Source organism: Pseudophryne corroboree, chromosome 11 (genome assembly GCF_028390025.1).
Source record: "Pseudophryne corroboree isolate aPseCor3 chromosome 11, aPseCor3.hap2, whole genome shotgun sequence".
Lineage (NCBI taxonomy): Eukaryota > Metazoa > Chordata > Amphibia > Anura > Myobatrachidae > Pseudophryne > Pseudophryne corroboree.
The window spans coordinates 168168365-168192744 of record NC_086454.1 but is presented as its reverse complement, the minus strand read 5'-3'; the positions used below and the strand labels follow the sequence as shown (position 1 = coordinate 168192744).

General features: G+C 35.9%; 7 non-coding genes across 7 annotated transcripts; all 7 read right to left on the bottom strand.

Moving 5' to 3' along the window:
* Window positions 1-416: 416 nt before the first annotated feature.
* On the bottom strand, window positions 417-488 carry TRNAQ-CUG (transfer RNA glutamine (anticodon CUG)). Its single transcript has one exon. It is a non-coding gene; the product is annotated as a tRNA-Gln (tRNA).
* Window positions 489-4191: 3703 nt separating this feature from the next.
* Window positions 4192-4263, bottom strand: TRNAQ-CUG (transfer RNA glutamine (anticodon CUG)). Its single transcript has one exon. It is a non-coding gene; the product is annotated as a tRNA-Gln (tRNA).
* A 1816-nt stretch (window positions 4264-6079) lies between these two features.
* Window positions 6080-6151, bottom strand: TRNAQ-CUG (transfer RNA glutamine (anticodon CUG)). The gene has a single exon. It is a non-coding gene; the product is annotated as a tRNA-Gln (tRNA).
* A 2756-nt stretch (window positions 6152-8907) lies between these two features.
* Window positions 8908-8979, bottom strand: TRNAQ-CUG (transfer RNA glutamine (anticodon CUG)). The gene has a single exon. It is a non-coding gene; the product is annotated as a tRNA-Gln (tRNA).
* A 4569-nt stretch (window positions 8980-13548) lies between these two features.
* Window positions 13549-13620, bottom strand: TRNAQ-CUG (transfer RNA glutamine (anticodon CUG)). Its single transcript has one exon. It is a non-coding gene; the product is annotated as a tRNA-Gln (tRNA).
* A 1817-nt stretch (window positions 13621-15437) lies between these two features.
* TRNAQ-CUG (transfer RNA glutamine (anticodon CUG)) lies at window positions 15438-15509 on the bottom strand. The gene has a single exon. It is a non-coding gene; the product is annotated as a tRNA-Gln (tRNA).
* A 1817-nt stretch (window positions 15510-17326) lies between these two features.
* On the bottom strand, window positions 17327-17398 carry TRNAQ-CUG (transfer RNA glutamine (anticodon CUG)). Its single transcript has one exon. It is a non-coding gene; the product is annotated as a tRNA-Gln (tRNA).
* Between the last annotated feature and the right edge of the window lie 6982 nt (window positions 17399-24380).

Genomic DNA, 24380 nt, shown 5'->3' with positions numbered 1-24380 from the left:
GGAAGCATTTAAACAGTTTTTATTAGAATGTACTCTCAGAGAAATATAAACTGAACAGTACTTACAAAAAACCAATAGGACCTACCAAGATTTAAATACAGATCACTGGATTCAAAGATCAGAGTGGTTACCAATACACCAAGAAACCTCATTCACGAGGGAGAGCTAAACATTTTTTTCTAAAATGTTAGATTCTTAGAAGACACATTTTATTGCAATAATTGTACATATATTTACATCAACGCTTATTTGGGTTATATAGTAAAATTCATATAATTACATACATTTCCATAACTACCTTTTTTAGCTTTTCGTACATATTTACAAAATTCAGTGATTTAAAAAAATGATTATATGTATGAAAAAGAAGACTTTCTGTCAATCAAGAACTTAAACTGAAGGTACTAAAACACATCAGGTCCCACCGAGATTTGAACTCGGATCGCTGTATTCAGAGTCCAGAGTGCTAACCATTACACCATGGAACCTCTATTCTAACACCACATATACAACTTTCTCTTAGAGTGTGAGATCTTATTTTCTACAAGTTACAGGAATAATAGTCATAGAGATAAGTATTACATTGTATTTACAAAAAAAAGCCATTAGGACCTACCAAATTTTTATACAGATTATAGGTTTCTGAGTCCAGAATTGTTAATAGTACACAATGAAACCTCATTCATATGGTAGCAAGTACATTTTTTTGTCAGAGTATAAGATTCTTAGTGGATACATTTTATTGGAATTAAATGACAGATAAACCTGTCTCTCAGTGTGTAAGATTCTTAATTTATGCAATTTATAGATATTTTCTTTCTCAGAGATATTAACTGTATTGTACTTACAACAAAACCAATAGAACCTACCAAGATTTAAATATAGATCATGGATTCAGAGTCCAAAATGTTTACCAATACACCATGAAACCTCATCCATTAGGGAGCATCTAAATATTTTTATAAGAATGTTCTCTCAGAGAGATATGAACTGAATGGTACTTACAAAAAACCAATAGGACCTACCAAGATTTAAATACAGATCACTGTATTCAAAGATCAGAGTGGAGTGGTTACTAATAAACCAAGAAACCACATTCATTAGGGAACATCTAAAAAAAAAATTCTAAAATGTTAGATTCTTAGAAGACACATTTTATTGAAGTTATTGTACATATATTAACATCAATGCTTATTTGGATTACACAGTAAAATTCATATAATTACAAACATTTCTATAACTACCTTTTTTTAGATTTTAGTACATATTTACAATAATCAGTGATTTAAAAAATGTATTATATGTATAAAAAAGAAAAGTTTTTGTCAATCAAGGACTTAAACTGAAGGTACTAAAATGCACCTGGTGCCACCGAGATTTGAACTCAATTTACTGGATTCAGAGTACAGAGTGCTAACCATAACACCATGGAATCTCCCTTCTAATAACACATATAAAACTTTCTCTCAGAGTGTAAGATCTTAATTTCTACAAGATACAGAAATATTCATTCAGAGAGATATGTACTACATTGTATTTACTAATAAAACCATTAGGACCTACCAATTTGTATATACAGATTATTGGTTTCAGAGTCCAGAATTGTTAACAGTACACCATGAAAGCTCATTCATATGGTGGCATGTAAAAAATTTTCTCACAGTGTAAGATTCTTAGAGGTTACATTTTATTGGAATTATATTACAGATAAACCTGTCTCTCAGTATATATGATTCTTAATTTATGCAATTTATAGATATTTTCTTTCTCAGAAATATAAACTGCATAATACTAACAAAAAAACAATAGGACCTACCAAGATGTTAATACAAATCATGGATTCAGAGTCCAAAATGGTTACAAATACACCAGGAAACCTCATTCATGAGGAAGCATTTAAAAAGTTTTTATTAGAATGTACTCTCAGAGAAATATAAACTGAACGGTACTTACAAAAAACCAATTGGACCTACCAAGATTTAAATACAGAACACTGGATTCAAAGATCAGAGTGGTTACCAATACACCAAGAAACCTCATTCACGAGGGAGAGCTAAACATTTTTTCTAAAATGTTAGATTCTTAGAAGACACATTTTATTGCAATAATTGTACATATATTTACATCAACGCTTATTTGGGTTATATAGTACAATTCATATAATTACATACATTTCTATAACTACCTTTTTTAGCTTTTCGTACATATTTACAAAAATCAGTGATTTAAAAAAATGATTATATGTATGAAAAAGAAGACTTACTGTCAATCAAGAACTTAAACTGAAGGTACTAAAACACATCAGGTCCCACCGAGATTTGATCTCGGATCGCTGAATTCAGAGTCCAGAGTGCTAACCATTACACCATGGAAGCTCTATTCTAACACCACATATACAACTTTCTCTTAGAGTGTGAGATCTTATTTTCTACAAGTTACAGGAATAATAATCATAGAGATAAGTATTACATTGTATTTACAAAAAAAAAGCCATTAGGACCTACCACATTTTTATACAGATTATAGGTTTCAGAGTCCAGAATTGTTAACAGTACACAATGAAACCTCATTCATATGGTAGCAAGTACATTTTTTTGTCAGAGTATAAGATTCTTAGTGGATACATTTTATTGGAATTAAATGACAGATAAACCTGTCTCTCAGTGTGTAAGATTCTTAATTTATGCAATTTATAGATATTTTCTTTCTCAGAGATATTAACTGTATTGTACTTACAACAAAATCAATAGAACCTACCAAGATTTAAATATAGATCATGGATTCAGAGTCCAAAATGTTTACCAATACACCATGAAACCTCATCCATTAGGGAGCATCTAAATATTTTTATAAGAATGTACTCTCAGAGAGATATGAACTGAATGGTACTTACAAAAAACCAATAGGACCTACCAAGATTTAAATACAGATCACTGTATTCAAAGATCAGAGTGGAGTGGTTACTAATAAACCAAGAAACCACATTCATTAGGGAACATCTAAAAAAAAAATTCTAAAATGTTAGATTCTTAGAAGACACATTTTATTGAAGTTATTTTACATATATTAACATCAATGCTTATTTGGATTACACAGTAAAATTCATATAATTACAAACATTTCTATAACTACCTTTTTTTAGATTTTAGTACATATTTACAATAATCAGTGATTTAAAAAATGTATTATATGTATAAAAAAGAAAAGTTTTTGTCAATCAAGGACTTAAACTGAAGGTACTAAAATGCACCTGGTGCCACCGAGATTTGAACTCAATTTACTGGATTCAGAGTACAGAGTGCTAACCATAACACCATGGAATCTCCCTTCTAATAACACATATAAAACTTTCTCTCAGAGTGTAAGATATTAATTTCTACAAGATACAGAAATATTCATTCAGAGAGATATGTACTACATTGTATTTACAAATAAAACCATTAGGACCTACCAATTTGTATATACAGATTATTGGTTTCAGAGTCCAGAATTGTTAACAGTACACCATGAAAGCTCATTCATATGGTGGCATGTAAAAAAATTTCTCACAGTGTAAGATTCTTAGAGGTTACATTTTATTGGAATTATATTACAGATAAACCTGTCTCTCAGTATGTATGATTCTTAATTTATACAATTTATAGATATTTTCTTTCTCAGAGATATGAACTACATAATACTTACAAAAAACAATAGGACCTACCAAGATGTTAATACAAATCATGGATTCAGAGTCCAAAATGGTTACAAATACACCAGGAAACCTCATTCATGAGGAAGCATTTAAACAGTTTTTATTAGAATGTACTCTCAGAGAAATATAAACTGAACAGTACTTACAAAAAACCAATAGGACCTACCAAGATTTAAATACAGATCACTGGATTCAAAGATCAGAGTGGTTACCAATACACCAAGAAACCTCATTCACGAGGGAGAGCTAAACATTTTTTTCTAAAATGTTAGATTCTTAGAAGACACATTTTATTGCAATAATTGTACATATATTTACATCAACGCTTATTTGGGTTATATAGTAAAATTCATATAATTACATACATTTCCATAACTACCTTTTTTAGCTTTTCGTACATATTTACAAAATTCAGTGATTTAAAAAAATGATTATATGTATGAAAAAGAAGACTTTCTGTCAATCAAGAACTTAAACTGAAGGTACTAAAACACATCAGGTCCCACCGAGATTTGAACTCGGATCGCTGTATTCAGAGTCCAGAGTGCTAACCATTACACCATGGAACCTCTATTCTAACACCACATATACAACTTTCTCTTAGAGTGTGAGATCTTATTTTCTACAAGTTACAGGAATAATAATCATAGAGATAAGTATTACATTGTATTTACAAAAAAAAGCCATTAGGACCTACCAAATTTTTATACAGATTATAGGTTTCAGAGTCCAGAATTGTTAACAGTACACAATGAAACCTCATTCATATGGTAGCAAGTACATTTTATTGTCAGAGTATAAGATTCTTAGTGGATACATTTTATTGGAATTAAATGACAGATAAACCTGTCTCTCAGTGTGTAAGATTCTTAATTTATGCAATTTATAGATATTTTCTTTCTCTGAGATATTAACTATATTGTACTTACAACAAAACCAATAGAACCTACCAAGATGTAAATATAGATCATGGATTCAGAGTCCAAAATGTTTATCAATACACCATGAAACCTCATCCATTAGGGAGCATCTAAATATTTTTATAAGAATGTACTCTCAGAGAGATATGAACTGAATGGTACTTACAAAAAACCAATAGGACCTACCAAGATTTAAATACATATCACTGTATTCAAAGATCAGAGTGGAGTGGTTTCCAATATACCAAGAAACCACATTCATTAGGGAACATCTAAACATTTTTTTCTAAAATGTTAGATTCTTAGAAGACACATTTTATTGCAATTATTGTACATATATTAACATCAATGCTTATTTGGATTACACAGTAAAATTCATATAATTACAAACATTTCTATAACTACCTTTTTTTAGATTTTAATACATATTTACTATAATCAGTGATTTAAAAAATGTATTATATGTATAAAAAAGAAAAGTTTTTATCAATCAAGGACTTAAACTGAAGGTACTAAAATGCACCTGTTCCCACCGAGATTTGAACTCAATTTACTGGATTCAGAGTACAGAGTGCTAACCATAACACCATGGAATCTCCCTTCTAATAACACATTTAAAACTTTCTCTCAGAGTGTAAGATCTTAATTTCTACAAGATACAGAAATATTCATTCAGAGAGATATGTACTACATTGTATTTACAAATAAAACCATTAGGACCTACCAATTTGTATATACAGATTTTTGGTTTCAGAGTCCAGAATTGTTAACAGTACACCATGAAAGCTCATTCATATGGTGGCATGTAAAAAAATTTCTCACAGTGTAAGATTCTTAGAGGTTACATTTTATTGGAATTATATTACAGATAAACCTGTCTCTCAGTATATATGATTCTTAATTTATGCAATTTATAGATATTTTCTTTCTCAGAGATATGAACTGCATAATACTAACAAAAAAACAATAGGACCTACCAAGATGTTAATACAAATCATGGATTCAGAGTCCAAAATGGTTACAAATACACCAGGAAACCTCATTCATGAGGAAGCATTTAAACAGTTTTTATTAGAATGTACTCTCAGAGAAATATAAACTGAACGGTACTTACAAAAAACCAATAGGACCTACCAAGATTTAAATACAGATCACTGGATTCAAAGATCAGAGTGGTTACCAATACACCAAGAAACCTCATTCACGAGGGAGAGCTAAACATTTTTTTATAAAATGTTAGATTCTTAGAAGACACATTTTATTGCAATAATTGTACATATATTTACATCAACGCTTATTTGGGTTATATAGTACAATTCATATAATTACATACATTTCTATAACTACCTTTTTTAGCTTTTCGTACATATTTACAAAAATCAGTGATTTAAAAAAATGATTATATGTATGAAAAAGAAGACTTTCTGTCAATCAAGAACTTAAACTGAAGGTACTAAAACACATCAGGTCCCACCGAGATTTGAACTCAGATCGCTGGATTCAGAGTCCAGAGTGCTAACCATTACACCATGGAACCTCTATTCTAACACCACATATACAACTTTCTCTTAGAGTGTGAGATCTTATTTTCTACAAGTTACAGGAATAATAATCATAGAGATAAGTATTACATTGTATTTACAAAAAAAAAGCCATTAGGACCTACCAAATTTTTATACAGATTATAGGTTTCAGAGTCCAGAATTGTTAACAGTACACAATGAAACCTCATTCATATGGTAGCAAGTACATTTTTTTGTCAGAGTATAAGATTCTTAGTGGATACATTTTATTGGAATTAAATGACAGATAAACCTGTCTCTCAGTGTGTAAGATTCTTAATTTATGCAATTTATAGATATTTTCTTTCTCAGAAATATTAACTGTATTGTACTTACAACAAAACCAATACAACCTACCAAGATTTAAATATAGATCATGGATTCAGAGTCCAAAATGTTTACCAATACACCATGAAACCTCATCCATTAGGGAGCATCTAAATATTTTTATAAGAATGTACTCTCAGAGAGATATGAACTGAATGGTACTTACAAAAAACCAATAGGACCTACCAAGATTTAAATACAGATCACTGTATTCAAAGATCAGAGTGGAGTGGTTACTAATAAACCAAGAAACCACATTCATTAGGGAACATCTAAAAAAAAAATTCTAAAATGTTAGATTCTTAGAAGACACATTTTATTGAAGTTATTGTACATATATTAACATCAATGCTTATTTGGATTACACAGTAAAATTCATATAATTACAAACATTTCTACAACTACCTTTTTTTAGATTTTAGTACATATTTACAATAATCAGTGATTTAAAAAATGTATTATATGTATAAAAAAGAAAAGTTTTTGTCAATCAAGGACTTAAACTGAAGGTACTAAAATGCACCTGGTGCCACCGAGATTTGAACTCAATTTACTGGATTCAGAGTACAGAGTGCTAACCATAACACCATGGAATCTCCCTTCTAATAACACATATAAAACTTTCTCTCAGAGTGTAAGATCTTAATTTCTACAAGATACAGAAATATTCATTCAGAGAGATATGTACTACATTGTATTTACTAATAAAACCATTAGGACCTACCAATTTGTATATACAGATTATTGGTTTCAGAGTCCAGAATTGTTAACAGTACACCATGAAAGCTCATTCATATGGTGGCATGTAAAAAATTTTCTCACAGTGTAAGATTCTTAGAGGTTACATTTTATTGGAATTATATTACAGATAAACCTGTCTCTCAGTATATATGATTCTTAATTTATGCAATTTATAGATATTTTCTTTCTCAGAAATATAAACTGCATAATACTAACAAAAAAACAATAGGACCTACCAAGATGTTAATACAAATCATGGATTCAGAGTCCAAAATGGTTACAAATACACCAGGAAACCTCATTCATGAGGAAGCATTTAAAAAGTTTTTATTAGAATGTACTCTCAGAGAAATATAAACTGAACGGTACTTACAAAAAACCAATTGGACCTACCAAGATTTAAATACAGAACACTGGATTCAAAGATCAGAGTGGTTACCAATACACCAAGAAACCTCATTCACGAGGGAGAGCTAAACATTTTTTCTAAAATGTTAGATTCTTAGAAGACACATTTTATTGCAATAATTGTACATATATTTACATCAACGCTTATTTGGGTTATATAGTACAATTCATATAATTACATACATTTCTATAACTACCTTTTTTAGCTTTTCGTACATATTTACAAAAATCAGTGATTTAAAAAAATGATTATATGTATGAAAAAGAAGACTTACTGTCAATCAAGAACTTAAACTGAAGGTACTAAAACACATCAGGTCCCACCGAGATTTGATCTCGGATCGCTGAATTCAGAGTCCAGAGTGCTAACCATTACACCATGGAAGCTCTATTCTAACACCACATATACAACTTTCTCTTAGAGTGTGAGATCTTATTTTCTACAAGTTACAGGAATAATAATCATAGAGATAAGTATTACATTGTATTTACAAAAAAAAGCCATTAGGACCTACCAAATTTTTATACAGATTATAGGTTTCAGAGTCCAGAATTGTTAACAGTACACAATGAAACCTCATTCATATGGTAGCAAGTACATTTTTTTGTCAGAGTATAAGATTCTTAGTGGATACATTTTATTGGAATTAAATGACAGATAAACCTGTCTCTCAGTATATATGATTCTTAATTTATGCAATTTATAGATATTTTCTTTCTCAGAGATATGAACTGCATAATACTAACAAAAAAACAATAGGACCTACCAAGATGTTAATACAAATCATGGATTCAGAGTCCAAAATGGTTACAAATACACCAGGAAACCTCATTCATGAGGAAGCATTTAAAAAGTTTTTATTAGAATGTACTCTCAGAGAAATATAAACTGAACGGTACTTACAAAAAACCAATAGGACCTACCAAGATTTAAATACAGATCACTGGATTCAAAGATCAGAGTGGTTACCAATACACCAAGAAACCTCATTCACGAGGGAGAGCTAAACATTTTTTTCTAAAATGTTAGATTCTTAGAAGACACATTTTATTGCAATAATTGTACATATATTTACATCAACGATTATTTGGGTTATATAGTACAATTCATATAATTACATACATTTCTATAACTACCTTTTTTAGCTTTTCGTACATATTTACAAAAATCAGTGATTTAAAAAAATGATTATATGTATGAAAAAGAAGACTTTCTGTCAATCAAGAACTTAAACTGAAGGTACTAAAACACATCAGGTCCCACCGAGATTTGAACTCGGATCGCTGGATTCAGAGTCCAGAGTGCTAACCATTACACCATGGAACCTCTCTTCTAACACCACATATACAACTTTCTCTTAGAGTGTGAGATCTTATTTTCTACAAGTTACAGGAATAATAATCATAGAGATAAGTATTACATTGTATTTACAAAAAAAAGCCATTAGGACCTACCAAATTTTTATACAGATTATAGGTTTCAGAGTCCCGAATTGTTAACAGAACACAATTAAACCTCATTCATATGGTAGCATGTACATTTTTTTGTCAGAGTATAAGATTCTTAGCGGATACATTTTATTGGAATTAAATGACAGATAAACCTGTCTCTCAGTGTGTAAGATTCTTAATTTATGCAATTTATAGATATTTTCTTTCTCAGAGATATTAACTGTATTGTACTTACAACAAAACCAATAGAACCTACCAAGATGTAAATATAGATCATGGATTCAGAGTCCAAAATGTTTATCAATACACCATGAAGCCTCATCCATTAGGGAGCATCTAAATATTTTTATAAGAATGTACTCTCAGAGAGATATGAACTGAATGGTACTTACAAAAAACCAATAGGACCTACCAAGATTTAAATACAGATCACTGTATTCAAAGATCAGAGTGGAGTGGTTACCAATACACCAAGAAACCACATTCATTAGGGAACATCTAAACATTTTTTTCTAAAATGTTAGATTCTTAGAAGACACATTTTATTGAAGTTATTGTACATATATTAACATCAATGCTTATTTGGATTACACAGTAAAATTCATATAATTACAAACATTTCTATAACTACCTTTTTTTAGATTTTAGTACATTTGTACAATAATCAGTGATTTTAAAAAAATGTATTATATGTATAAAAAAGAAAAGTTTTTGTCAATCAAGGACTTAAACTGAAGGTACTAAAATGCACCTGTTCCCACCGAGATTTGAACTCAATTTACTGGATTCAGAGTACAGAGTGCAAACCATAACACAATGGAATCTCCCTTCTAATAACACATATAAAACTTTCTCTCAGAGTGTAAGATCTTAATTTCTACAAGATACAGAAATATTCATTCAGAGTTATGTACTCCATTGTATTTACAAATAAAACCATTAGGACCTACCAATTTGTATATACAGATTATTAGTTTCAGAGTCCAGAATTGTTAACAGTACACCATGAAAGCTCATTCATATGGTGGCATGTAAAAAAATTTCTCACAGTGTAAGATTCTTAGGGGTATATGCAATAGCGGGCGAAATCGCGGCAATTATCGCCGTTTTTTCAATTCGACCAAATTCGCCAGGTGAATTCCGGAAGGTGGCTTCCGGAATTCACCATATGCAATGAAAAACGGATTCGCCAGAGTCGCGGGCGAAAATCGGCCGATTTTGCGGATTTTACCGCGATTTTAAAAAACGGGAAAAAACGGGGAAAAACCCGAAAAAAAAATGGCGTGGGGTCCCCCCTCCAAAGCATAACCAGCCTCGGGCTCATTGAGCTGGTCCTGGTTCTAAAAATGCGGGGAAAAAATTGACAGGGGATCCCCCGTATTTTTAAAACCAGCACCGGGCTCTGCGCCTGATGCTGGTGCCAAAAATACGGGGGACAAAACGAGTAGGGGTCCCCCGTATTTTTAACACCAGCATCGGGCTCCACTAGCTGGACAGATAATGCCACAGCCGGGGGTCACTTTTATACAGTGCCCTGCGGCCGTGGCATCAAATATCCAACTAGTCACCCCTGGCCGGGGAACCCTGGGGGAATGGGGACCCCTTCAATCAAGGGGTCCCCCCCCCCCAGCCACCCAAGGGCCAGGGGTGAAGCCCGAGGCTGTCCCCCCCCATCCAATGGGCTGCGGATGGGGGGGCTGATAGCCTTTGTGTGCAAAAAAAAAGATATTGTTTTTTCCATTAGTACTACAAGTCCCAGCAAGCCTCCCCTGCAAGCTGGTACTTGGAGAACCACAAGTACCAGCATGCGGGAGAAAAACGGGCCCGCTGGTACCTGTAGTTCTAATGGAAAAAAAATACCCAAATAAAAACAGGACACAGACACCGTCGACAGTAAAACTTTATTACACACTGCCGACACACACATACTTACCTATGTTCACACGCCGACATCGGTCCTCTTCTCCATGTAGAATCCCGGGGTACCTGAAAATAAAAGATCAATTATACTCACCTCAACAGGCTCCAGAGATAAATCCACGGACTTGGCAAAAAAAGAAAACGAACAACCGGACCTGCGGACCGAAAGGGGTCCCATGCTGACACATGGGACCCCTCTCCCCGAATGCCGGGACATCACGTGACTCCTGTCACTGATGTCCCTTCAGCCAATCAGGAAGCGCTACTGCCGTGGCGCTCATCTGATTGGCTGGACGCCGTCTGTACTCTGACAGCGCCTCGCACAGCTCCCTCCATTACTTTCAATGGTGGGAACTTAGCGGCTAGCGGTGGGGTCACCCGCCGGTCACCGCTGACCGGCGGGTGACCTCACCGCTAGCCGCTAAGTTCCCACCATTGAATATAATGGAGGGAGCTGTGCGATGCGCTGTCACAGCGATCAGCCAATCAGGTTAGCGCAACGAAGTTGCGCTTCCTGATTGGCTTAGAGACCTGTCAGTGACAACTGTCACTGACAGATCTTAATCGTGGATAGGTGTCCCATGTGTCAGCATGGGACACCTTTCAGTCCGTTTTTGGTGCGGGTAAATGCGCTTTCTTTTTTTGCCAAGTCCGTGGATTTATCTCTGGAGCCTGTTGAGGTGAGTATAATTGATCTTTTATTTTCAGGTACCACGGGATTCTACATGGAGAAGAGGACCGATGTCGGCGTGTGAACATAGGTAAGTATGTGTGTGTCGGCAGTGTGTAATAAAGTTTTACTGTCGACGGTGTCTGTGTCCTGTTTTTATTTGGGTATTTTTTTTCCATTAGAACTACAGGTACCAGCGGGCCCGTTTTTCTCCCGCATGCTGGTACTTGTGGTTCTCCAAGTACCAGCTTGCAGGGGAGGCTTGCTGGGACTTGTAGTACTAATGGAAAAAACAATATCTTTTTTTTTGAACACAAAGGCTATCAGCCCCCCCATCCGCAGCCCATTGGATGGGGGGGGACAGCCTCGGGCTTCACCCCTGGCCCTTGGGTGGCTGGGGGGGGGGACCCCTTGATTGAAGGGGTCCCCATTCCCCCAGGGTTCCCCGGCCAGGGGTGACTAGTTGGATATTTGATGCCACGGCCGCAGGGCACTGTATAAAAGTGACCCCCGGCTGTGGCATTATCTGTCCAGCTAGTGGAGCCCGATGCTGGTGTTAAAAATACGGGGGACCCCTACTCGTTTTGTCCCCCGTATTTTTGGCACCAGCATCAGGCGCAGAGCCCGGTGCTGGTTTTAAAAATACGGGGGATCCCCTGTCAATTTTTTCCCCGCATTTTTAGAACCAGGACCAGCTCAATGAGCCCGAGGCTGGTTATGCTTTGGAGGGGGGACCCCACGCCATTTTTTCCCCGGATTTTACCGTTCCAGCAATAAAAAAAATAAAAAAATAAAAATATTATTTTAAAAAATATATAAATAATATTTGTGCCTCCCCCAAAAAAATAAAAAAAACCTAATCCCTTCTAATATAATTAGATCTGCTATTCCTAAAAAAAAAAACACAAAAAAAAACATGTTTAAAATTTTTTTATTTGTTTTCACCCTCCAAAGTGTGGCGGAGTGAAAATCGCGAATTTGCTGTCTAAAAGCACTGCAGGCGAATTTCCAAACTTGAATTGAATATGCTGGAGGCGAATTGCAGCATCTGTACCATTGCAGAAAAGGCGAATTCGGAAAAAGGCGAATTGAGAAAAGGCGAATTTTGACGGGCCGTTTTTTTGCGAAAAATGACTGCACTGCATAGGCGAATTGATTTTTGGAGGCGAAAACGGCCCGGAATTCGCCTATTTTGCCAATTCGCCCGCTATTGCATATACCCCTTAGAGGTTACATTTTATTGGAATTATATTACCGATAAACCTGTCTCTCAGTGTGTATGATTCTTAATTTATGCAATTTATAGATATTTTCTTTCTCAGAGATATGAACTGCATAATACTTACAAAAAAACAATAGGACCTACCAAGATGTGAATACAAATCATGGATTCAGAGTCCAAAATGGTTACAAATACACAAGGAAACCTTATTCATGAGGAAGCATTTAAACAGTTTTTATTAGAATGTACTCTCAGAGAAATATAAACTGAACGGTACTTACAAAAAAACAATAGGACCTACCAAGATTTAAATACAGATCACCGGATTCAAAGATCAGAGTGGTTACCAATACACCAAGAAACCTCATTCACGAGGGAGAGCTAAACATTTTTTTCTAAAATGTTAGATTCTTAGAAGACACATTTTATTGCAATAATTGTACATATATTTACATCAACGCTTATTTGGGTTATATAGTACAATTCATATAATTACATACATTTCTATAACTACCTTTTTTAGCTTTTCGTACATATTTACAAAAATCAGTGATTTAAAAAAATGATTATATGTATGAAAAAGAAGACTTTCTGTCAATCAAGAACTTAAACTGAAGGTACTAAAACACATCAGGTCCCACCGAGATTTGAACTCAGATCGCTGGATTCAGAGTCCAGAGTGCTAACCATTACACCATGGAACCTCTAGTCTAACACCACATATACAACTTTCTCTTAGAGTGTGAGATCTTATTTTCTACAAGTTACAGGAATAATAATCATAGAGATAAGTATTACATTGTATTTACAAAAAAAAAGCCATTAGGACCTACCAAATTTTTATACAGATTATAGGTTTCAGAGTCAAGAATTGTTAACAGTACACAATGAAACCTCATTCATATGGTAGCAAGTACATTTTATTGTCAGAGTATAAGATTCTTAGTGGATACATTTTATTGGAATTAAATGACAGATAAACCTGTCTCTCAGTGTGTAAGATTCTTAATTTATGCAATTTATAGATATTTTCTTTCTCAGAGATATTAACTGTATTGTACTTACAACAAAACCAATAGAACCTACCAAGATTTAAATATAGATCATGGATTCAGAGTCCAAAATGTTTACCAATACACCATGAAACCTCATCCATTAGGGAGCATCTAAATATTTTTATAAGAATGTACTCTCAGAGAGATATGAACTGAATGGTACTTACAAAAAACCAATAGGACCTACCAAGATTTAAATACAGATCACTGTATTCAAAGATCAGAGTGGAGTGGTTACTAATAAACCAAGAAACCACATTCATTAGTGAACATCTAAAAAAAAAATTCTAAAATATTAGATTCTTAGAAGGCACATTTTATTGAAGTTATTGTACATATATTAACATCAATGCTTATTTGGATTACACAGTAAAATTCATATAATTACAAACATTTCTATAACTACCTTTTTTTAGATTTTAGTACATATTTACAATAATCAGTGATTTAAAAAATGTATTATATGTATAAAAAAGAAAAGTTTTTGTCAATCAAGGACTTAAACTGAAGGTACTAAAATGCACCTGGTGCCACCGAGATTTGAACTCAATTTACTGGATTCAGAGTACAGAGTGCTAACCATAACACCATGGAATCTCCCTTCTAATAACACATATAAAACTTTCTCTCAGAGTGTAAGATCTTAATTTCTACAAGATACAGAAATATTCATTCAGAGAGATATGTACTACATTGTATTTACAAATAAAACCATTAGGACCTACCAATTTGTATATACAGATTATTGGTTTCAGAGTCCAGAATTGTTAACAGTACACCATGAAAGCTCATTCATATGGTGGCATGTAAAAAATTTTCTCACAGTGTAAGATTCTTAGAGGTTACATTTTATTGGAATTATATTACAGATAAACCTGTCTCTCAGTATATATGATTCTTAATTTATGCAATTTATAGATATTTTCTTTCTCAGAGATATGAACTGCATAATACTAACAAAAAAACAATAGGACCTACCAAGATGTTAATACAAATCATGGATTCAGAGTCCAAAATGGTTACAAATACACCAGGAAACCTCATTCATGAGGAAGCATTTAAACAGTTTTTATTAGAATGTACTCTCAGAGAAATATAAACTGAACGGTACTTACAAAAAACCAATAGGACCTACCAAGATTTAAATACAGATCACTGGATTCAAAGATCAGAGTGGTTACCAATACACCAAGAAACCTCATTCACGAGGGAGAGCTAAACATTTTTTTCTAAAATGTTAGATTCTTAGAAGACACATTTTATTGCAATAATTGTACATATATTTACATCAACGCTTATTTGGGTTATATAGTACAATTCATATAATTACATACAATTCTATAACTACCTTTTTTAGCTTTTCGTACATATTTACAAAAATCAGTGATTTAAAAAAATGATTATATGTATGAAAAAGAATACTTTCTGTCAATTAAGAACTTAAACTGAAGGTACTGAAACACATCAGGTCCCACCGAGATTTGAACTCGGATCGCTGGATTCAGAGTCCAGAGTGCTAACCATTACACCATGGAACCTCTCTTCTAACACCACTTATACAACTTTCTCTTAGAGTGTGAGATCTTATTTTCTACAAGTTAAAGGAATAATAATCAGAGAGATAAGTATTACATTGTATTTACAAAAAAAAGCCATTAGGACCTACCAAATTTTTATACAGATTATAGGTTTCAGAGTCCAGAATTGTTAACAGTACACAATTAAACCTCATTCATATGGTAGCATGTACATTTTTTTGTCAGAGTATAAGATTCTTAGTGGATACATTTTATTGGAATTAAATGACAGATAAACCTGTCTCTCAGTGTGTAAGATTCCTAATTTATGCAATTTATAGATATTTTCTTTCTCAGAGATATTAACTGTATTGTACTTACAACAAAACCAATAGAACCTACCAAGATGTAAATATAGATCATGGATTCAGAGTCCAAAATGTTTATCAATACACCATGAAACCTCATCCATTAGGGAGCATCTAAATATTTTTATAAGAATGTACTCTCAGAGAGATATGAACTGAATGGTACTTACAAAAAACCAATAGGACCTACCAAGATTTAAATACAGATTACTGTATTCAAAGATCAGAGTGGAGTGGTTACCAATACACCAAGAAACCACATTCATTAGGGAACATCTAAACATTTTTTTCTAAAATGTTAGATTCTTAGAAGACACATTTTATTGAAGTTATTGTACATATATTAACATCAATGCTTATTTGGATTACACAGTAAAATTCATATAATTACAAACATTTCTATAACTACCTTTTTTTTAGATTTTAGTACATTTGTACAATAATCAGTGATTTTAAAAAAATGTATTATATGTATAAAAAAGAAAAGTTTTTGTCAATCAAGGACTTAAACTGAAGGTACTAAAATGCACCTGTTCCCACCGAGATTTGAACTCAATTTACTGGATTCAGAGTACAGAGTGCAAACCATAACACCATGGAATCTCCCTTCTAATAACACATATAAAACTTTCTCTCAGAGTGTAAGATCTTAATTTCTACAAGATACAGAAATATTCATTCAGAGTTATGTACTACATTGTATTTACAAATAAAACCATTAGGACCTACCAATTTGTATATACAGATTATTAGTTTCAGAGTCCAGAATTGTTAACAGTACACCATGAAAGCTCATTCATATGGTGGCATGTAAAAAAATTTCTCACAGTGTAAAATTCTTAGAGGTTACATTTTATTGGAATTATATTACAGATAAACCTGTCTCTCAGTGTGTATGATTCTTAATTTATGCAATTTATAGATATTTTCTTTCTCAGAGATATGAACTGCATAATACTTACAAAAAAACAATAGGACCTACCAAGATGTGAATACAAATCATGGATTCAGAGTCCAAAATGGTTACAAATACACCAGGAAACATCATTCATGAGGAAGCATTTAAACAGTTTTTATTAGAATGTACTCTCAGAGAAATATAAACTGAACGGTACTTACAAAAAAACAATAGGACCTACCAAGATTTAAATACAGATCACTGGATTCAAAGATCAGAGTGGTTACCAATACACCAAGAAACCTCATTCACGAGGGAGAGCTAAACATTTTTTTCTAAAATGTTAGATTCTTAGAAGACACATTTTATTGCAATAATTGTACATATATTTACATCAACGCTTATTTGGGTTATATAGTACAATTCATATAATTACATACATTTCTATAACTACCTTTTTTAGCTTTTCGTACATATTTACAAAAATCAGTGATTTAAAAAAATGATTATATGTATGAAAAAGAAGACTTTCTGTCAATCAAGAACTTAAACTGAAGGTACTAAAACACATCAGGTCCCACCGAGATTTGAACTCGGATTGCTGGATTCAGAGTCCAGAGTGCTAACCATTACACCATGGAACCTCTATTCTAACACTACATATACAACTTTCTCTTAGAGTGTGAGATCTTATTTTCTACAAGTTACAGGAATAATAATCATAGAGATAAGTATTACATTGTATTTACAAAAAAAAGCCATTAGGACCTACCAAATTTTTATACAGATTATAGGTTTCAGAGTCAAGAATTGTTAACAGTACACAATGAAACCTCATTCATATGGTAGCAAGTACATTTTATTGTCAGAGTATAAGATTCTTAGTGGATACATTTTATTGGAATTAAATGACAGATAAACCTGTCTCTCAGTGTGTAAGATTCTTAATTTATGCAATTTATAGATATTTTCTTTCTCAGAGATATTAACTGTATTGTACTTACAACAAAACCAATAGAACCTACCAAGATTTAAATATAGATCATGGATTCAGAGTCCAAAATGTTTACCAATACACCATGAAACCTCATCCATTAGGGAGCATCTAAATATTTTTATAAGAATGTACTCTCAGAGAGATATGAACTGAATGGTACTTACAAAAAACCAATAGGACCTACCAAGATTTAAATACAGATCACTGTATTCAAAGATCAGAGTGGAGTGGTTACTAATAAACCAAGAAACCACATTCATTAGGGAACATCTAAAAAAAAAATTCTAAAATATTAGATTCTTAGAAGGCACATTTTATTGAAGTTATTGTACATATATTAACATCAATGCTTATTTGGATTACACAGTAAAATTCATATAATTACAAACATTTCTATAACTACCTTTTTTTAGATTTTAGTACATATTTACAATAATCAGTGATTTAAAAAATGTATTATATGTATAAAAAAGAAAAGTTTTTGTCAATCAAGGACTTAAACTGAAGGTACTAAAATGCACCTGGTGCCACCGAGATTTGAACTCAATTTACTGGATTCAGAGTACAGAGTGCTAACCATAACACCATGGAATCTCCCTTCTAATAACACATATAAAACTTTCTCTCAGAGTGTAAGATCTTAATTTCTACAAGATACAGAAATATTCATTCAGAGAGATATGTACTACAGATGTAGCCAACTTTATCTTGACTGTTTCTCCGCCGAGACGGGCGTTTAGCCACGCTAAGGCGATAGCTGAGTTTAATCACAGGCAGGCGCGTTGAGACGATCTAGATACTCATCATGCATTACACATCTCCACCACTGTGTGGCTAATGCTCCACTAATCCAGTACTTTCGATCGTACAGTATAGCGGCGGATTGATCTACAGCTCTGGCAATACTGTAGGCGTAACGGGAAGCGGTGGAAAAAGTATGGAGTACAGTACTGTATGTGTATGGAGACGCAACTACAGTAATTGTGTAAAAGGAATAATGTACAGTACAATGTATAAACACCGTGCTTTTTAAAATATAAAATATATGAGCGTCTGAGTTCGCTAATGCATAATGGGAATGGAGGACTAGCAGGAGGCGGAGGAAAACACCGTGCTTTACAAATGCGAGCGTCCGAGTCCTCTAAGGCATAAACCAACAGCAATGGGGCGAGGGCCGGGCGCTGTTTGCAGTACTTTCACACATGAAATTAGAAATCTCTCATGAGGCGTCGTGGGCTAGGGGTGAAGGCTCCCACCTCCCTCACTGGGGGTCCAGGGTTCGAGACATGATGTGCTTTCTTTCTTTTTTTTTTTTTTTTTTTTTTCTGTAATAATGCACTGTATTATTTTATTTCCATTGTAAGACAGTCAATGGAAGAATGCACACAGGTTTCACATAAATCAAAGTACATCTGCAGGAGCGATTCTTTACGCTAAATGCACCCAAACAGCGTGAATGAAATGAGTGTATTCTGGCGCTACCAACTAAGCAAAACAGTACTGTAGATCTTCAGCGTTTGTGCATTGCACAGGACCTGAATTTCCTTCCCTGTGCAGGCCCCCAGGGGGGAAGGGCGATGGGGGTAGGGGGGAGACGATGGAAAATACTGTGCCTTTGAAATGCAATTACATGAGCGTCCGAGTACACTACGGCATACTGTAAACCAACACCAATGGGAAGGAAGTGCCAACCTTATTTTTAATGTGTTCCCGTGACATTCACTTTAACATTTTTTTTTTCTCTCCAATACAGTACATCCAATGGAAGGATGCACACAGGTTTCACATAAATCAAAGTACATCTGCAGGAGCGATTCTTTACGCTAAATGCAACCTACAGTACGGTACTGTAAGTGAGCAAAATAGTACTACAGTGGGCGTTTGTGTATTGCACATGACCTGCATTCCCTCCCTGTCTACTGCATGATCTGTGCAGGCTCCCATGGGGGAAGGGCAACAGGCTAGCAGGAGGCGGAGGAAAACACCGTGCTTTACAAATGCGAGCGTCCGAGTCCTCTAAGGCATAAACCAACAGCAATGGGGCGAGGGCCGGGCGCTGTTTGCAGTACTTTCACACATGAAATTAGAAATCTCTCATGAGGCGTCGTGGGCTAGGGGTGAAGGCTCCCACCTCCCTCACTGGGGGTCCAGGGTTCGAGACATGATGTGCTTTCTTTCTTTTTTTTTTTTTTTTTTCTGTAATAATGCACTGTATTATTTTATTTCCATTGTAAGACAGTCAATGGAAGGATGCACACAGGTTTCACATAAATCAAAGTACATCTGCAGGAGCGATTCTTTACGCTAAATGCACCCAAACAGCGTGAATGAAATGAGTGTATTCTGGCGCTACCAACTAAGCAAAACAGTACTGTAGATCTTCAGCGTTTGTGCATTGCACAGGACCTGAATTTCCTTCCCTGTGCAGGCCCCCAGGGGGGAAGGGCGATGGGGGTAGGGGGGAGACGATGGAAAATACTGTGCCTTTGAAATGCAATTACATGAGCGTCCGAGTACACTACGGCATACTGTAAACCAACACCAATGGGAAGGAAGTGCCAACCTTATTTTTAATGTGTTCCCGTGACATTCACTTTAACATTTTTTTTTTCTCTCCAATACAGTACATCCAATGGAAGGATGCACACAGGTTTCACATAAATCAAAGTACATCTGCAGGAGCGATTCTTTACGCTAAATGCAACCTACAGTACGGTACTGTAAGTGAGCAAAATAGTACTACAGTGGGCGTTTGTGTATTGCACATGACCTGCATTCCCTCCCTGTCTACTGCATGATCTGTGCAGGCTCCCATGGGGGAAGGGCAACAGGCTAGCAGGAGGCGGAGGAAAACACCGTGCTTTACAAATGCGAGCGTCCGAGTCCTCTAAGGCATAAACCAACAGCAATGGGGCGAGGGCCGGGCGCTGTTTGCAGTACTTTCACACATGAAATTAGAAATCTCTCATGAGGCGTCGTGGGCTAGGGGTGAAGGCTCCCACCTCCCTCACTGGGGGTCCAGGGTTCGAGACATGATGTGCTTTCTTTCTTTTTTTTTTTTTTTTCTGTAATAATGCACTGTATTATTTTATTTCCATTGTAAGACAGTCAATGGAAGGATGCACACAGGTTTCACATAAATCAAAGTACATCTGCAGGAGCGATTCTTTACGCTAAATGCACCCAAACAGCGTGAATGAAATGAGTGTATTCTGGCGCTACCAACTAAGCAAAACAGTACTGTAGATCTTCAGCGTTTGTGCATTGCACAGGACCTGAATTTCCTTCCCTGTGCAGGCCCCCAGGGGGGAAGGGCGATGGGGGTAGGGGGGAGACGATGGAAAATACTGTGCCTTTGAAATGCAATTACATGAGCGTCCGAGTACACTACGGCATACTGTAAACCAACACCAATGGGAAGGAAGTGCCAACCTTATTTTTAATGTGTTCCCGTGACATTCACTTTAACATTTTTTTTTTTTTCTCCAATACAGTACATCCAATGGAAGGATGCACACAGGTTTCACATAAATCAAAGTACATCTGCAGGAGCGATTCTTTACGCTAAATGCAACCTACAGTACGGTACTGTAAGTGAGCAAAATAGTACTACAGTGGGCGTTTGTGTATTGCACATGACCTGCATTCCCTCCCTGTCTACTGCATGATCTGTGCAGGCTCCCATGGGGGAAGGGCAACAGGCTAGCAGGAGGCGGAGGAAAACACCGTGCTTTACAAATGCGAGCGTCCGAGTCCTCTAAGGCATAAACCAACAGCAATGGGGCGAGGGCCGGGCGCTGTTTGCAGTACTTTCACACATGAAATTAGAAATCTCTCATGAGGCGTCGTGGGCTAGGGGTGAAGGCTCCCACCTCCCTCACTGGGGGTCCAGGGTTCGAGACATGATGTGCTTTCTTTCTTTTTTTTTTTTCTGTAATAATGCACTGTATTATTTTATTTCCATTGTAAGACAGTCAATGGAAGGATGCACACAGGTTTCACATAAATCAAAGTACATCTGCAGGAGCGATTCTTTACGCTAAATGCACCCAAACAGCGTGAATGAAATGAGTGTATTCTGACGGACTGTGCATCTTCGGTATTTGTGTATAGCATAAGACCTGTGAAGGCTCCCAGGAGGGAAGGGCGTAGGGCAAGACAGTGGAAAATACTGTGGTCAAAGAAAGGGCATATGTAAAACTAAGGGAAACTGTCACAAAGTACAGTAACTACAGTACTGTACGTTGAATGCCTGGAACGCACGACGCCTGAGACGCACGACGTCTGAGACGCACGACGCCTGAGACGCACGACGTCTGAGACGCACGACGTCTGGATCGCTCATTGAGCATAAGCATGGCTGCTGTACCTGTAGTACCTGTACGTGACCGTCCCTATGCTATGGGTGAGCTGCGTCTCCTCGTTCGCTGGCGGGACAGAACTCTCGCCAGCAACGAGGAGAAAGTAAGGGCACGATTGTGCAGTGTACAGTATCATGCAGTGTACAGTATATGCAATGTATCACAGTGTATCGTGCTGCGTAATTGCAGCGTGTCATGCAGTGTACATTCAGAATATGGTATTGTGCAGTGAGTGTAATACATAGTGAATCACATCATGCAGCAGAGCCGGCCTTAGGCATAGGCAAACTACAGTAGGCAAATGCCTAGGGCATTTGCTATGCTTAGGGGCACCAGCAGCTTCTGCTGATTAAAATGATATGCGGCATGCCTATATTTTGCGTGACTGCGGCTGTATCTGTACCTGGCTAGGGCCAGCACTGTCGTGCAGTGTACTGTATACACATGTGGTAATTGCAGTTTTTTGTGTAGTGTACATTGTATCATATTTTGCAGGGAAATGTGCAGTTTGTCATATCACGCAGTCGTGCAGTGCATTGTGTGGTTTAATTGCAGTGTGCCGAAATTTGTGTTTCAGATAGTACAGTGTTCTAAGGGATGTTACTTTGGCAGAAATTATTCTAAGGGATGTTACAGTGGCCTAATGTGTTCTGACGTGCATTACTCTTGCATAAGGTTCATGACTGGCAGATCTCTACTTTGTGACGTAATGTGGATATACTACTGCACTACTGTGACGTACAGTAACGTGAATAAGGTGCTCTACTGTGTGACACAACGTGAATCAAGGACAGTACTGTGACGTGAATACGGTGCTCTACTGTGTGACACAACGTGAATCAAGGACAGTACTGTGACGTGAATAAGGTGCTCTACTGTGTGACACAACGTGAATCAAGGACAGTACTGTGACGTGAATACGGTGCTCTACTGTGTGACACAACGTGAATCAAGGACAGTACTGTGACGTGAATACGGTGCTCTACTGTGTGACACAACGTGAATCAAGGACAGTACTGTGACGTGAATACGGTGCTCTACTGTGTGACACAACGTGAATCAAGGACAGTACTGTGACGTGAATAAACTGCACTACTGTGACATGACGTGAATAAGATGAATTCAGGTGAGTACTGCATCATCTGTCATGAAATCAATTTGTAATGTAATGAACAGTACTGAGATGGTTAAGGGTGGGAGGGCTGCATGCTGATGTGTGTCATAATGTTTATAAGGGCAATGCTTATGTGTGTTACAATGTCTATAAAGGTAGTGTTCTGTCTAATACCCTGGACCTACTGTACTGTAGCGATACTGTAAGTGTACTGTATGTCACATTTAGAAATGTGCCCCTTAAGTTTTGAAGACAGTACAGTACACTATGCCCTCCTGAGTGATTAGGTGCAGGGTACTAGAATGAACAATTCCATTTATTGTGATGTCATAAAGATGCTGTCAATGTTGAATTTCATTGGCTGTACAGTATGCTGCCATTATACTGTATATATATTTTTACAGGGCTGGTAGCACGACGTCACAGGAGGCGGGACAGGCGCCACCAAGCTGGTAAGTATTGTCAAATACAGTAGTGTACAGTACATAGTGATTTCTATAGTCCCAACCCCCTGTCCTGACCATCACAGATAACTCGCTGCAATCCGTTAATGTTAAGAATGTCTGTTTACAAAACTAAATGTAAATATTAAACACAAAGTATAAATAACATTGTAGATAGCTGAATACCCGTGCTTCGCTACGGGATGAGGATGGTAAATTCCAGTGATAGTTGTTTGTTAATTTACGTTTGTTGGCGATCTAGTATATAGTACTGTATACTTTAAGCATACTGTATCTTGCTTCTCTGATGCAGATTGTTTATTGGCCGGACCCCTTTTTGGTCCTGGATACTGTGCAGTACATGTTTCAAATTGACAGCTTCACTTACAGTACTGTTATTTTTTTTCCCACAGTACCACCACCACCACCACCTGCTGCGCTGCCAGGTATTGTGTAACGAGAATTCTGGTGCTACTGTCATCGTTGTTACACTACTGTACATGTGTCCTGGATACTGTACAGTACATGTTTCAAATTGACAGCTTCACTTACAGTACTGTTATTTTTTTTCCCACAGTACCACCACCACCACCACCACCACCTGCTGCGCTGCCAGGTATTGTGTAACGAGAATTCTGGTGCTACTGTCATCGTTGTTACACTACTGTACATGTGTCCTGGATACTGTGCAGTACATGTTTCCAATTGACA